Source organism: Myodes glareolus, chromosome 4 (assembly GCF_982192425.1).
Source record: "Myodes glareolus chromosome 4, mMyoGla1.1, whole genome shotgun sequence".
In the NCBI taxonomy this organism is placed as follows: domain Eukaryota; kingdom Metazoa; phylum Chordata; class Mammalia; order Rodentia; family Cricetidae; genus Myodes; species Myodes glareolus.
This window is the reverse complement of record NC_142029.1, coordinates 66,414,998-66,430,033: the sequence shown is the minus strand read 5'-3', so window position 1 is coordinate 66,430,033 and position 15,036 is coordinate 66,414,998. Positions and strand designations below refer to the sequence as shown.

At 38.4% G+C, this 15,036-nt stretch overlaps 2 pseudogenes; both read left to right on the top strand.

The window, feature by feature from the left end:
* The first annotated feature begins 5,940 nt into the window (after nt 1-5,940).
* Nucleotides 5,941-10,937, top strand: LOC125388950 (olfactory receptor 8B3-like; annotated as a pseudogene).
* LOC148122296 (chromobox protein homolog 1 pseudogene) lies at nt 7,783-8,895 on the top strand (annotated as a pseudogene).
* Nucleotides 10,938-15,036: the final 4,099 nt, after the last annotated feature.

Genomic DNA, 15,036 nt, shown 5'->3' with positions numbered 1-15,036 from the left:
CTGCGAGGAATGCTCTCACCCACTGATACAAGGGGACGGATCTAATGAGAGTTTACCAAGGCCAGTTGGACTGGGACTGAACGAGGACGTGATCTAACCAGATTCTCGGAATTTGGCCGGATTCTCTGAATGTGGCTGGCCCGAAGTCTTTCTGAAAAGCCATTGACTATGACACTGGGACTTGTTTCCTCTGCATATACTGGATTTTGGGGATCCAGTCTGTTTGGATACTCACCTTCCTGGACCTGGAGAGAGGGAGGAGGAACTTGAACTTCCCACAGGGCAGGAAACCCTGACTGCCCTAAGGGATGAAGAGAGAGGAGGAGAGGGAGTGGGGGGAGTGGGAGGGTGTTGGGAAGAGGGGCGGAAATGGAAACTTTTATAATTTAATAAAATTACTTTCAAAAAAATTAAATAAAAAAATAAAATGTTCTAATAATATAAGGCTTTTCATGACAGTGAGAAGTGTCTGCTCCTGGCAGCATCAATTTACTTCAAATAAAGATGATGGGCAACAAAGAAAAAAAAATTTCCACCTCCTCCCACTACCCTCTCCTCCCCTCCTCCCACTCCTCATCCCCCTAATTCTCCAGGCCAAAGAGTAGTCAGGATTCCCTACCCAATGGGAAGTCCAAGGTCCTCCCCATTCCCCCCAGGTCCAGGAAGGTGCGCATCCAAACAGACAAGACTCCCACAAAGCCCATCCATGCAGTAGAAGCCCAGTGCCACTGTCCTTGGCTTCTCAGTCAGCCAAATTCAGAGTCCGGCATGATTACATGCTCCATCAGTCCCATTCCAACTGGCCTTGGTGATCTCCCATTAGATCTGTCCCACCATCTCAGTGGGTGAACACACCCCTCGCAGTCCTGACTTCCTTGCTCATGTTCTCCCTCCTTCTGCTCCTCATTTGGACCTTGGCAGCTTAGTCCAGTGCTCCAATGTGGGTCTCTGTCTCTATCTCCTTCCATCACCAGACGAAGGTTCTACGGTAATATGCAAGATATTCATCAGTGTGGCTATAGGACAAGGCCAGTTCTGGCACCCTTTCCTCTGCTACTCAAGGAACAAGCTGGGGACATCTCCTTGGACACCTGAGAACCCCTGTAGAGCCAAGTCTCTTGCCAACCCTAAAGTGGCTCCCTTAATTAAGATATATACTCCCCTGCTCCCACATACACCCTCCTTCATTCCAACCAGCCCATTCCCTCAAGCTCTCCCCATCCTCCCCTTCTCCCTTCTCACTCCCTATCTCCCCTTATCCCCACCTCACCCCCACCCCCGTGCTCCCAACCCCTGCTTGGAAATTTTGTCAACTTCCAATATCCAGGAGGATAACTATATGTTTTTCTTTAGGTTCACCTTATTATTTAGTTTCTCTAGGATCACGAATTATAGGATCAATGTCCTTCACTTATGGCTAGAATTCACTTATGAGTGAGTACATACCATATTCCTCTTTTTGGGTCTGGATTACCTCACTCAGAAACGTGTTTTCTATTTTCATCCATTTGCATGCAAAATTCAAGATGTCATTGTTTTTTACCACTGAGTAGAACTCTAAAGTGTTTATGTGCCACACCTTCTTTATCCATTCTTCTATTGAGGGGCACCTAGGTTGTTTCCAGGTTCTGGCTATTACAAATAATGCTGCTATGAACATAGTTGAACAAATGCTTTTGTAGTATGATAGGGCATCTCTTGGGTATATTCCCAAGAGTGGAATTGCTGGGTCCTGAGGGAGGTTGACTCCCAGTTTCCTGAGAAACCGCCACACTGATTTCCAAAGTTTGCATTCCCACCAACAATGGATTAGTGTTCCCCTTACTCCACAGCCTCTCTAGCATGGTCTATCATTAGTGTTTTTGATTTTAGTCATTCTGACAGGTGTAAAATGGTATCTCAGAGTTGTTTTGATTTGCATTTCCCTGATCGCTAAGGAGGCTGAGCATAACCTTAAGTGTCTTTTGCCCACTCAAACTTCTTCTGCTGAGAATTCTCTGTTCAGTTCAGTGCCCCATTATTTAATTGGGTTAATTAGCTTTTTAAAGTCTAGTTTCTTGAGTTCTTTATATATTTTGGAGATCAGACCTTTGTCTGATGAGGGGTTGGTGAAGATCTTCTCCCAATCGGTAGGTTGCCTTTTTGTCTTACTGACAGTGTTCTTTACTTTACAAAAGCTTCTCAGTATCAGGAGGTTCCATTTATTCATTGTTGCTTTTATTGTCTGTGCTACTGGGGTTCTCCGTAGGAAGAGGTCTTCTGTGCCCATGTGTTGTAGACTATTTCCCACTTTCTATTCTATCAGATTCAGTGTGGTCAGATTAATATTGAGGTCTTTAATCCATTTGGACTGAGTTTTGTGCATGGTGATAGAAATGGATCTACTTTCATTCTTCTACAGGTTGACATCCAGTCATGCCAGCACCATCTGTTAAAGATGCTTTCTTTCTTCCATTGTATACCTTTAGCTCCTTTGTCGAAAATCAGGTGTTCATAGGTTTGTGGATTAATATCTGGGTCTTTGATTCGATTCCATTGGCCAACATCCCTGATTTTGTGCCAATACCAAGCTGTTTTCATTACTGTAGCTCTGTAATAGAGTTTGAAGTCAGGGATGGTAATGCCTCCAGAAGTACTTTTATTGTATAGGATTGTTTTGGCTATCCTGGGTTTTATGTTTTTTCATATAAAGTTGATTATTGTTCTCTTGAGGTCTGTGAAGAATTTTTTTGGGATTTTAATGGGGATTGCATTGAATCTGTAGATTACTTTTGGTAGAATTGCCTTGTTTTACTATATTGATCCTCCCAATCCAAGAGCATGGGAGATCCTTCCATTTTCTGGTATTCTCTTCAATTTCTTTCTTCTAAGACTTAAAGTTCTTGTCAAATAGATAAGAACTATAGATCTTTCACTTCCTTAGTTAGAGAAGTTCAACATATGTTGCATCTTCTTTCTTAATCAATTCTGTCTCAGTTGGATGAACTAAAGTCAAACTCTCCAGTCAATATCCATGGAGCAATCTATGTCCAAATTAAGAATAACATGTGTGGTCCTTAAAGAAGCATAGAATGATTCATAATAGACAAGCCATTTGAGAATCTATTTTATCATTGTTGTGTATAATTTACTTTCGAGTAGGAAGATAATTTTAAGTGTCACAGTTATATTGATTCTAGAGAGAAAAAAGAACATGTCCTTCAGCTTATAACAAACACAAGTTTGTGTTTTCTGATTAACGTACTTTTATTGCATGGTGTGAACTACATAAATTTGCAGTACATCCTGTTTGCATGTGTTTCCAAGTGTATGTTTACCAGCAATCTTCCTAAGAGAATACACACATTTCTTTAAATCTGTACTCTTTCAAATAAAAAAGGCTTATTTTAAATACATTGTATATTTTACAGTAGATAATAGCACTTTAAATTTTTATATTTGAATATTACATTTGTTGCTGCTAAATATACAACTTGAGGTCAAGATTATTTATCATCAAAATAACATTATATATATATATACATTTTAAATAGTAATATGAAACTTAATATTTTCACATAAAATCTGTGACTCATTGAGCATGTTTCTTCCATACCTTCTCATGTCTCATTTGTTACTTTTTACTACTGTGTTTTTAGGACTCTTTTTTCCCTACATTTCTGTCATTTGTATATATATATAATTACATGTATGCATACAGGATTCACAAAGAATACAAAAGATAGATATTGTCTTACTGATATTGAATTAATTTACATATTGGTACATATATGTATTACATATATCACAAAAAAAGTAAAAGAAAAATAGTCCATTAATTTTCAGGGGTTTAGTTGATAAACATGGCACTGCTTGGAGTAAGAAAAGGGAGCTGAGAAATTGATATAGTTATGTTTTATTTTATCAAAACTTTTTAAAATTTGTATTTACTTATTTTGGTATTATTATTTTTCAAAGATAACATAATTCCACTATTTTTCCATTTTCTTTTATCTCCTCTAACCCCTTCCATGCAATACCCTTTGCTCTTCTAAATTTCAATTTTGTATTTCTATAATTATTGTTACATATATATTCCTAAATATGTAAATACAAGCTCTCAGTACATTTAATGCTACTTCTTTGTATGAGGTCATTGTTGACCACTTGATATACGGTGGCCTATTGAAGTAGTTTTTTACCCAGAAAAAGACTATTTGTCCACTCCCATCATTCTTCAACTGTCTTCATTTTCTCCTCAGGGTTAAGGACCCATGAGATTTTTCCTGCCATGTTTTTGTGTCTCCAGGTATCATTCTAGTTCAGAAATATAGTCTTTAAAATAGCATCTGTACTGTTCTTTGTAACACAGCACAGGAAGTGGCTTCCTACAATACTCTGCAACTTTCAGAAACAGAATTTAGTAAGTCAGCAGCAAGATGTCTAGGCAATTCTCACTTACTACAGGAAGCAAGAAAAGAAAAACCCCAAACTCGGATTTCCCTTCAGATCTCAAGAAAATTGGAAAGGCAATAGTCAATTTCACTATCTACATTGGGGCAGTACATTCTCTGGAGTAATTTTGGGTCCCTCAGGAAATAAGAATTATGATCCAGGGTGTAATCCATTTTCCTCAGCTCCTTCTTTAATTTAAATGCTCTCTTGAGAAACAGCCTAGATATTCTTCTGCCCTGCTTATAAACACACACATCCTGAGATTAAAGGGTCTTTTCTCTGCTTCCAGAAAAGACACTAGGCCTTGATCATAAATAATGTTCTGCAATTCAGAAATTGGTCTAAAAGAATTAAGTATTTAGTGCATCTTCTTGAATTGAAAGGTCTGAAAATTTTGAATATGAAATATTTATTCAGATGAACAGAGATAAATTGGAAAATAAGACTGCTCTAAGGTTTAGACTGAAAACTGTCAGCTTCTGATTCTCAGGTATACCATTAGCCCTCTTTCTTTCCTGTCTTTTTAAAATGAATTCTCATTTTTTTAATTTATTGAAGAGAGCTTTTCATATGATATATTCTGATTAAAGTTTTCTATCCCCAAACTCCTTTGAGGTATTCTCTACCCCCATTCTGTTTGTGAATCCAAACCGTTGATGTCTCTCTAAATATATGATGGGCTTCAGGAAATTTCTTCCTTTTCATGGGCAAAGCAAGTCTCAAGTGAAAATGGCAGATGAAAGCAGTCAGGTCAATCAGAGAATGTAAAAAGGCTGGGATGTGGTAGCACACGCCTTTAATCCCAGCACTAGGGAGGCAGAGGCAAACAGATCTCTGTGAGTTTGATGCCAGCCTTGTCTACAAGAACTAGTTCTAGGACAGGCTTCAAAAGCTACAGAGAAACCCTATCTCAAAAAAAAAAAAGAAAGAAAGAAAGGAAGGAAGGAAGAAAGAAAGAAAGAGCAGAGAGTGTGAAGAGGTGTTAGTGGTCATTAGTTATGCATCAAATTCATCGGACTTCTCCTTCATTGATAGAACTCAAGCCTTTGCGACCTCATGACTATGTGACAATGGGACAGGAAACATTCTTTCCACGACTCTCCTTTTTCTTTTAGTTTTAATATAGGCACATGTTTTTCATTAGTACCACAGTAGAAGTAAAACTGTCCCAGCAACCAACACTGACCATCCAGGCATCTCCATCCAATTTTATTGTTATGGGGAGGACTCTAGTGAGAGAAGACTGGAGATAGAAAAACAATAAATCCTTTTTAGTGTGTTCTTTATCTTGCAATATATTATTTCAGAAATCATAATTAAATTCAGTATCTATTGCTTTCTGACTCAAAATTGTTTGTGACTGCACAAGGTGATTCTGTAGGAGTAGTCCAGGCTAGAAGAAACATTTCCAACATACCTGTCACACTTAAAAAGGACTCATGAATAGTGTGGAACATCCTTTAATGTATCTCTATTTTCTGTGTCCACAGATTCCCTTAGAGAAGAATGAAGTCAGCAAATTTCTCTTTGTTGACCAAATTCATCCTGGTAGGACTAACAGATGAACCTGAACTTCAGATGCCCTTGTTCTTTCTCTTCCTAGGAATGTATCTGATCACTGCATTGGGAAATTTGTGTTTGATAATTTTGACTGGGTTGAATTTTCACTTCCACACCCCTATGTACTTTTTTCTCTTTAACTTGTCCTTTATAGATGTATGTTATTGTTCTGTGTTCACTCCCCAAATGCTAATGAACTTCATATTAACCGAGAATGTCATTTCTTACAAGGAATGTATGACACAAGTCTTTTTCTTTGGCTTCTTTGTTGTTTCTGAATGCTATATCTTGACTTCAATGGCCTACGACTGCTACATGGCCATCTGAAATACAGTGTTGTATAATGTTGTCATGTCTCCTAAACTTTGTTTGAATCTTATGTTTGGTTCCTACTTTATTGCTTTTTCTAATGCTATAGCTCATACTGGATGCGTGCTGAGACTGACTTTCTGTGACATTGACATCATCAACCACTACTTCTGTGATATTCCTCCTTTGCTCCAGCTCTCTTGCTCGAGTACATACATCAACAATCTTGTAATTTTTGTTGCTGCAAGCATAAACATCATTGTTCCTACTTCAACTATCTTTATCTCCTATGGGTTTATCCTTTCCAGCATCATCCACATCAGTTCCTCTGAGGGAAGGTCTAAAGCCTTCAGCACCGGTAGTTCCCACATCATTTCAGTTTTCCTGTTCTTTGGTTCAAGTGCATGGTGCGGGAGAATTGTCTGTATTCTGTCAATCATGTTTTAAATAAACGCTGATTGGCCAGGCAGGAGGTGTAGGTGGGAAAACCAGACAGGAAGTGGAAATGATGCAAAGAGAGCAGGAGAATTCTGGGGAGGAGGAAGTTGATTCCCCCACTCCTACCCAGACCACGAAGCAGCAGGATGTAAGCTGCCCCACTGAAAAAGGTACTGAGCCACATGGCTAAAATAGATCAGAAAAGTGGGTAAATCAAGATGTGAGAGTTAGCTAATAAGTAGCCTGACCTAATGGGCCAGTCAGCTTTATAACTTACAGAGATCTGTGTATGATTTTTCTCTGGGACTAAACAGCTGGGGAGCCAGGCAGGACAGAAACACAAACAAATAGGCCCCACTCATGTTACATAATGGTGCCCAACGTGGGTAACTGCATCCACAGAAAGCCTGAGAAAGCTTGGGAAATACTAGAGTAAAGCATTTCAGTTTTCAGCCATAGCTGCACTGCTTTAAAATGTCGGCTTTCTGGACGGTCCTGCCAGGGAAAACTCTGACTCTTTCAAGCAGGCAGTCCTGACTATGGAAACACTGTTGCAGCTTGCTTCCTGGCAAGGACCTTGAAATGCCTTAAGAGCTTTTGACTGTTGTTTTCTCCATATTCCTTAGCAAATTAAAGACCCATGTGGTCAGAAAAAGAGAGATATACAGTAAAGAGAGATTCAAAGAGTAAGAAAACCTCTAAATGGTTTATATTTTGTTAAAAATATATACAGGCTAAAGGTTCAAGTTCTCAGACAAGAAAGAAAGAAAGAAAAAAGAAAGAAAGAGTAGCCTGGGAGGCAGAGACAGATGGATCTCTGGGAGTTCAAGGATAGCCTGGTTTACAGAGAAAATTGAAAATTCCAGGACAAAAATATACAGAGAACCTGTCTCAAAAAACCAAAAGTTAAAAGTAAAAAAAATAAAAGAAAATAGAGGTTAAAATAAAGCCACGTGAGGGCCGCTGGTGGGGCCTGCAGTACGCCGCTTCAGCTCGGCGTTCGACTGCGGCCTCACGGCTTTCTGCTCCTCTGGGCGCTACTCCCTCGGGCGCCCGACGCGACGCGCTAAGAGCGGGGCACCGATTCCTCTCGGACTCTCGGGCGCTGCTACGAGCAGTGTCACCCTTTACACCGGAAAGCTGGCGGGTGCTATGGGAAAAAAACAGAACAAGAAGAAAGTGGAGGAGGTACTAGAAGAAGAGGAAGAGGAATATGTAGTGGAAAAAGTTCTCGATCGACGAGTTGTCAAGGGCAAAGTGGAATATCTTCTAAAGTGGAAGGGTTTCTCAGATGAGGACAACACATGGGAGCCAGAAGAGAACCTGGATTGCCCTGACCTTATTGCTGAGTTTCTACAGTCACAGAAAACAGCTCACGAGACAGACAAATCAGAGGGAGGCAAGTGCAAAGCTGATTCTGATTATGAAGATAAGGGAGAAGAAAGCAAACCAAAGAAGAAGAAAGAAGAGTCAGAAAAGCCACGAGGCTTTGCCCGGGGTTTGGAGCCTGAGCGGATTATTGGAGCTACTGACTCCAGTGGAGAACTCATGTTCCTGATGAAATGGAAAAACTCTGATGAGGCTGACCTGGTCCCTGCCAAGGAAGCCAATGTCAAGTGCCCACAGGTTGTCATATCCTTCTATGAGGAAAGGCTCACGTGGCATTCCTACCCCTCAGAGGATGATGACAAAAAAGACGACAAGAATTAGCCCTCTTGAGTGCCAGCCCCTGTCACCTTCGACTGTGGGTTCCAAGTGGGGAGGGAAGGAGTTCTACTTGTCTTGACACCATAGAGGTGGCTTGAGAAGATGTCCTTTGAAGAGCCAGCATAGTTTCTATGCCCTGCAGCAGCCCAAGTGCTTTAACTCGTTTCAAGCTGTATAGTTTGCACACCCATCCCAGTGGAGGGGAAAGGGTAAGTGTTTCAAGGCAACCCGTTCTGCGCTTTGTTAAGAAAGCGGAGGGCCTTCCATGAAGGACAAAACCTGCAGAACTGGGGTGTGGGAGAGCAAAGATACTGTCTATCTTCAAAGAGCATCTCCACAACCCACAGCCTTCTTCCCAATAGTGTTAACTGCATTTTTACAGCCTAGCATGTGTGTAGTTTTTGGCTATTACTGGTATATTCATTAGGGGTGGGAGGGTTGGGGCAGGGAGGAAGGGAGATGGGTGGAATCATTTTGGTTAAAATTTGGGACCTGATTGGGGGAATGGTGAAACAGTAGAAAGAACAGCTAACTAATCAATTGGTTCTATGTCAATATTTTGCCTTTTCAAAAAATTACATTGGTACCATTAATGAGGATTGAGAGACTTAAAAAATCTGTGAAAGCTGAAACCTACAGCCAAGGTGCTCCCTACCTGAGCTCATTGTGGCCCACAAAGGACATAGCCAGTTCCCAAGTTACCAAAGCTGCCATGTGAAGATGGAAACTGACTGAGGAGGGACAGTTTTATTGGAGAGTATAAGCAGGCGGATCATTCTGCCTTAGAGGTGCTAATTCCTGAAATTGGAGAAAAAGACCTTTTTCCAATTATGAAGTTATAATATCAGTTTGTCCATCCAAGCCACTGGCTCAAGTATTGCAGGAGGGCCTATGGGAGATGGGAGTGGAGGGCCTGCGCTCTTAGGGTGGAAACTCTTGGAGCCTCTGTTTTTTGGTGTGGTTTTTTTTGTTTTGTTTTGGTTTTTTGGTTTTTTTCTTCAGCTTTGAACCCTGAAGCTGCTTGTGGCAGGTTCAGTTACTGACAGCACAAATTCCATTGAGTCAATTAAGGGTTGAATGACTTCACAAGCCCTGGTCTCAGGAGATTAACTTTCATATTGGGGTAGTGGTTCATTTGAGAATACAAGATCTTCAAATTAACTGATGTCCAAGATCCTGTCTTGAATCATGAGTTCCATCAATTTTTAGTATTGTCTAGACCTGCATTTAGAACTACATTGTAAAATCTTTTAAAGCATGTGTTAGATATATGTGAAAATTTTGTTTAAATGTAAACTTCATACCATACTGTCAGTTTTTGTCTTAATAAAACTATAGATTTATAATTCCTGAAAAAAAATAAAGCCACGTAAAGATGGAAAATACACAAAAAATCTTGATACTGTATGCTATTATGCTCTCTTTAAATTGTTTGAATGCTGAGGAAGGATGCTAAAAAATATTTGTTTATAAATGCTCCAAAATTAATCCAAGACAGATATTTTTAAAATACCTTAGCTTCAAAATTGAAGTCAAAAGGTATGCTACTTTGGAGAAGAGATTTTGCTTTTGTTTCCACAGAAAATGAGAGGCTTTGGATTTATTCAGAGTTAAAAAAAATCATCTTTAACCAAGGGAGACCACCTAAGAAATCTCCAGTAGGAACAGATGGCCCAGATGTCTGAGTTCTTCATCCAGAACAGATTCAAGACTGCTGCCTGAGATGATCAAGACTCACAGGATCCTTCCTTCAGTCAGGACTTGATCATAACTCTAAACTTCCTTTAGGTCCCCATAAGATTATCAGTGCCCCCAACCAGCAGGAAGTAGCCTGGAATACATACTACACCCACATTCCCAAAAAAAATGGACTATGGATATTTTCCTTTGTTTTTTTTTTAAAAAGAGGGGGAAGTGGTGCGGGAGAATTGTCTGTATTCTGTCAATCATGTTTTAAATAAACGCTGATTGGCCAGGCAGGAGGTGTAGGTGGGAAAACCAGACAGGAAGTGGAAATGATGCAAGGAGAGCAGGAGAATTCTGGGGAGGAGGAAGTTGATTCCCCCACTCCTGCCCAGACCACCGAAGCAGTAGGGTGTAAGCTGCCCCACTGAAAAAGGTACTGAGCCACATGGCTAAAATAGAGCAGAAAAGTGGGTTAATCAAGTTGTGAGAGTTAGCTAATAAGTAGCCTGACCTAATGGGCCAATCAGCTTTATACAGAGATCTGTGTGTGATTTTTCATTGGGGCTAAACAGGCTGGGGGAACCGGACGGGACAAAAACCCCGACAAGCAGGCCCGGCCTTTTCATGTTACAGGTGCGCTTGTATATTTCAAACCCTCCTCAGCTGGAACATTGAATGAAGGAAAAATCTCTTCTGTCTTCTATACCAGTGTGGTTCCCATGATAAATCCCTTAACCTACATCTTGAAGAACAAATATATTAAAGTTGCCTTTAGGAAAACTCTGACCAGCAGGAACTTTTGATTGTATGATGCTGTCTGGAGTTAGACTTCCTGTTCTAAGTTAAGACGAGACTCAGACCTCTAAATTATCATTTCAGGGCTATGCTGTTATCAACCATTCAGATCATGAGTGTTGCGGGTCTTTCTCTGGGTTGTAGCTAATTATCCCTTTTGCTCTCCTTGAGTGTAAAACACAAGCTGTAAATTTCCTGAATTACAATCATCAGTAAACTGAAGTGAAGGTGAACATAAAGAGTTAAAACTCTTTTAAGTGGGGTAAAACCAGAGCAGCATAGTTGGGCAAGTAGGAATTCTGTATTCTTGGAGATATGTGAGTATCTTAAATGGGATGCTCTATGCCTGGACTCCAAGCACTGACCAAATGCCTGCTGATAAAGATAATTGCAGGCTGGCAGATCTATGCATCTACCTAGAAGAGAGTAAAAAGGCTTGCAGTGGGAAGCTGTTTTCAACTAGAGAGTTAATTTCCAATTATATAACAGAAGGGAAGTCAGCTACAGTAAATATATATATATACATATATATATACATATATATATATATATATATATATATATCAAAGGACAACCACTTTTATTCACAAAGCAATAATGCCAAAAAGTCTTTCTTCTTGGTTTAACCTTTATCAGATCCCTTGGTTATGATAAGTCATTCATGAAAATATGGCTGAACAATTACTTTTCAAAGTTGTGGCTTGTAGCACACACAAAAAAAACTTGTTTCCTTGGTGCTTTTCATCTCCATTGACTCTTGCAATCATTTGACCTCCTCTTCTCTGGGGTTTCCTGAGCCTTGAGATGAGGGATGTGATGTATAACACTGTAGCCCTGGTGAAAAGCCCTAGTATTTTGGTAAACAGTCATGTAATGAAATTGCCTTCTAAATATATATACATTATACATATATGTATAGGTTTATATGCTAGGTCTAGAAGTTATTGGCTAGGTCACAGAAGCTTCATTTTGCTGTGAACTACAGTTAATACAGAGGAATATAACTAGCCAAAGTGCTAAGAAGATTTAATGATGGAATATGCATTAGTAACACCTTTATTAACTCTCCAAATTACTGCCAAGGTTCAGGAAATTCAAATGTAAAGTAGGTAAAATGAAGGTGGAACATAGGATGAGTGATATGAATTGCTGTCTGCTGGAGAGAGCATAGCTGTTGACTCATAAACTCTCTCCGACTCTGATTGTCTGCACAAGATCTACACAAGCCAAGGAAAATTGCTGCATATATGTGGGAGAAGGACTTCAGGCCCTCTTACTTACTAAGTACCTATGATAGATGCTAGTAAGGGAAGAATATTTTTCTTTAGGAAAGTGGCTAATGGTTGGTTTTCCAGACTTTAATGAATAACCTTATACCCATGTACACGTGGACATCAATAACTGGACTTAGTGAGTTATGAAGTGAAGACATTAGGTAAGGAGATGGGGATGACAGGAAGCCACAAAGGAAGTTGCAGGAGGAAATTGGGTATATATGGTCCATTCAATGTATAAACATATGTGAAATCTCAAAGAATAGAAAATGTTACCAAGAGGAGGGTAATATTCCTAACATAAATAGAGCTTCTCACATATTTATGAATGTTCAGCTCTGTTGCAGCATATATGCATAAACTTTACTCCTCATATACTTTGTCTGTAGACATAGTGATTCAGTCACTAAACATATGTGTCCAGGAATATTTTTATGATTAGTGTTCAAAGGAGCATAGCTACCTAGAGACAGTAACATTGTATTGGTCTAGTTCCTGAAATGTTCTAGCTGATCTGTGATACTGAACATTATAGTACAAAAATGGACTCTGATATTTTAGGCCAATTAATTTTTGAAAATGAACATAAATCGAAGATTAAGTAGCATATTTTCAAATAATGAGAATGAAATAAATACATAGATATGTAAAAAAACAAAAGGCTTACCTGAATATCTGTCTCACACCTTACCACATATTTCACACAGTAAATCATGGACAAAAATATAAACTGAAATTTAAGATTTACTGGAAACAATAAAAAAAGATTTGTGATTTAGAGTTAGGAAAAATAAAGTAAGATGTTAAAAGAAGCATCTATAGGAAAAATAATTAATTTGGAATTTATCAGGTAAAATTTCTTTTCTAAAAGATAGTATTACAACAATGAAATTTTAATCCTAGTTACTGAATGAATAGTGTTCTTAGAAGTTTTCAGTTGGTGTTTAGAAGTAACAACAACGCAAAGAATATGGTCATTTAAATTTCATTAAAATATATATCACGGTATCCCATAGGTTATAAGGCTAGAAGCCATCTAGTCAAATCACAAAAGATTTTTAAGAGAAAGCTATTAGAAAGATTGCAGCATATTCACTGGATATTCTCAATTAAGATGAAGAGACAAAGCCGCCAGCAGCATATCCTTCTACAGAGATTAAGATGTTTCTTCGAGGTCTATGCCTTTTCAGGAAAAGAGAGGGGGAGTGACTTATCTGGGGAAGCAATGAGATGTGAGGGGCCTGGGAGAAATGAAGGGAAAGAAAACTCTGGTCAAGTTGTATTTAATAAAACAAGAATACATTTTCAATAAGAGAATTTTAAAGGGGGTTTATGCCTTGTCTTATTGCATCTTGTTGTGATGTATTCATCTTATATCACTGGGAGGACTCCTATTTTCTGAATGGTAATGGAGGAGCAGTAGATATGGGGTAAAGGAAGTGATATTACTAGGATAAAGGGAGGTAGGGAAGGTAGAAATCAGGCTTCATTGTATTAGAGAAGAATAAAGAAAAGGAATATATATGAGCATATAGAAATTTATATACACAAATATATGTTTAAAGAATAAGTGAAGAAGTTGGGGGTTTATAGTTCCATCTCCACAACAGGATGCATTTTTATAAGCAGAAATATGTATTAAATTTTAAGTCTCTTGGAAACCAAAGGAATATCATGATCTAAGTTGTAAATACAACTATCTCAGATTCTTTTTATATTCAAATTCTATAATTTCACAAGGGAGTAACTATTCTTCTAACCCATTTATAAGCAAGTGAGTTAAACCATTGAAGTCATATTAAAAAGTATTGCCTTATTTAGTGACATTGTGAGGACCTTAATAAAGTTATTTCCTCTGCTGTTGGAGAACACTCAAAGGTCTAATCACAAATTATCATCTGTGGTTCAGAAGTATTTCTAGAGTATATCATCAATTAAGTAGTTACTACATTCTCTTCATAGATTTAAAGGATCTAAAACCTTGGAATTCAAAAATTTCTTCTCTGTATTAACTGAACAGCAAAGACTTTTAATATTGCTGTGTTAATGATGTAGGATTCTGTACTTCCTGCTCCATCATCTTGCTGAATTAAAAATGACTTATTTTTCATTCTCTCTGTAGGGTGTCCCATCCCTAAATGGAAAGAATACTTGAGTAAAACATCAAACGCTAAGGAAAAATGACATTTAATATCCACATGTAGCTGTCAAACAATTATCTCCCTAATACAAATAGAAACTATTCCCTAGAGAAGTATGAGTGATCATCTACTCTATTTATAACTGAGAGTATAATAACATTAATTGCACATTAGAACTCTTACTTATCAAAGGTAAATGTGATAAAAAATTTTGCTCTGTTGCTTGAAGTGGTTTTAAGTTATATTACTAAATCATGGTTTTTAGTTTGGAGATAATGACTAGAGTTAAATACTAGAAATGTGTCTGTGATGTAAGTGCTCTCCCAAGACCATCTAAGTAGGTAATCAATGAGGAAATGTTATTTTTTTACTTAGTAACTATGAAATTTTGGATTCAATTTACATTATTGGCTTCCTTTGAAACTAAAGTTTCAAAAAAGTCTCCATATTGTGCAGAATTGAGACTCACACAAAAATGGAGTAAGAATCTGTTCACAGTGGAGCATGGAGACTATTCAGAGACACAGAGGACCTTTGGGAAGGCAGAAGAAACTATAAGCAGTATTATCTCCTAGGACAGAATTTCGCTCTTCTCAATTCACAGTTAGTATTTATGATATGGGAATAACTACAATAATCTAAAAATGATTTCTAATTCTTTTTGAACCATGTGTTAATCTCAATTAATCACA